The sequence below is a fragment of the Phytophthora infestans genome, genomic scaffold (genome assembly GCF_000142945.1).
Source record: "Phytophthora infestans T30-4 supercont1.12 genomic scaffold, whole genome shotgun sequence".
NCBI classification, from domain to species: domain Eukaryota; phylum Oomycota; class Peronosporomycetes; order Peronosporales; family Peronosporaceae; genus Phytophthora; species Phytophthora infestans.
The window spans coordinates 1,190,991-1,192,289 of NW_003303747.1; the positions used below are offsets into that span (position 1 = coordinate 1,190,991).

A 1,299-nucleotide genomic window follows, 5' to 3' on the forward strand; every position below is an offset into this window, starting at 1 on the left:
TCATCGGCCAAAACACACAGTCTCTTGGCCTTACCGGACCCAATTGTCGCGACTGAGTTTCGAGTTCGCCGACAGACATAACACACCCCAAGGGATCGCAAGCGGATAGGTTTTCCAGTGAAGGTTGATATCCCGTTCTTCTTAGCGAAAAAAAAAACAAAATTGCGATCCTGTAAAGAAAATTACCAAGTATGTGGTACCATTTCAAAATTTGCCTTTGCCAGCCAAAGAGCATGGCCACCTCCGCGCCGAGCTCGAAGTGGACTGTAGTCGCCCCACTCGACCAACGCAAGCGTACAATCCACCCGCCGACGTCTGACAATTATGAAGCCTGAACACTCGACCAGCATAAGCTAGAATACACGGCAAGGAAGCTCAACGTCCTAAAGACCACACGCAGGCAAGATCGCGTGGAGCTGCTCAACGCGTGGGACGCAAACAGAGAGGCTGTTCAAGCGCTCGTTACCCGTCAGCGCAAGAGATCAAATCGGACCAATGATGAGGATGAACGTCGTAGTATCGGCTGTATGTTTCGTCTTGTGAACGTGCTGTTTTTGGACAGATTTTTTGAGCTGTTTCTCACGACACGGAACTTGCTTGCACGCGAGGTGCTCGACGAAGTTGGTTCGATATTTTGGGTAGATATTGCGAATGCGTTTGCCGCAGATACTACTGAATATGACACATTGATCTCAGACGACCCTGTCTTCGAAGGCGTCGATACGTCTTCTCACATGGCACATTCAGCAGCAAAGCTGAAGCGAATGTGGAAGGAGATTAGTAGCCATTTTGCTCGGGCTGAAGCTGGGTCTAAGGTGTCTGGACAAGGTAGCACTGATTTCTGGGACTTTTGCGATGGACGTGCAGACGTATACTATCTGGACAGATGGTGGGAGCACACCAAGCAGGGAGAGAGTTCTGCTCGACAAACGTGTACTCCGACGATGAAGACGTCTCTACACAAGAAGGTGCCGAGCGACAATCAAAAACGCACAACCGCAAGCGCCAAAAAAGAGGACAGGCAGCTACCTGCGACTTGCTGCTCGCCAAAATTGGTACTCTGGCTGCATGTGATATGAAAAAGCACAAGAAGACACGTGGCAAGAACAGAAGTTATTTATTCAAGAGCAACGGGCTGCCCAGAAACTTAAACTACTCTTGGTTAATGAGTGGCTGTCGGGTGCTCTTTTTGTCATAGCTTGATGACGCTGAATAGGCTCAGTCAGAGATCATGCTGATCGCCTAAGCTCATCTTTCAGCGATCCAAGAATTTCACCTCTGACGCTGAAATATGAACAC

At 49.1% G+C, this 1,299-nt stretch overlaps 1 non-coding gene across 1 annotated transcript; it reads right to left on the bottom strand.

Annotated features, from left to right (window-relative positions):
- Positions 1-1,238: 1,238 nt before the first annotated feature.
- Positions 1,239-1,296, bottom strand: PITG_33019 (the record flags this gene model as incomplete). Its single annotated transcript, XR_009934413.1, has 1 exon — positions 1,239-1,296. It is a non-coding gene; the product is annotated as an 18S ribosomal RNA (ribosomal RNA).
- Between the last annotated feature and the right edge of the window lie 3 nt (positions 1,297-1,299).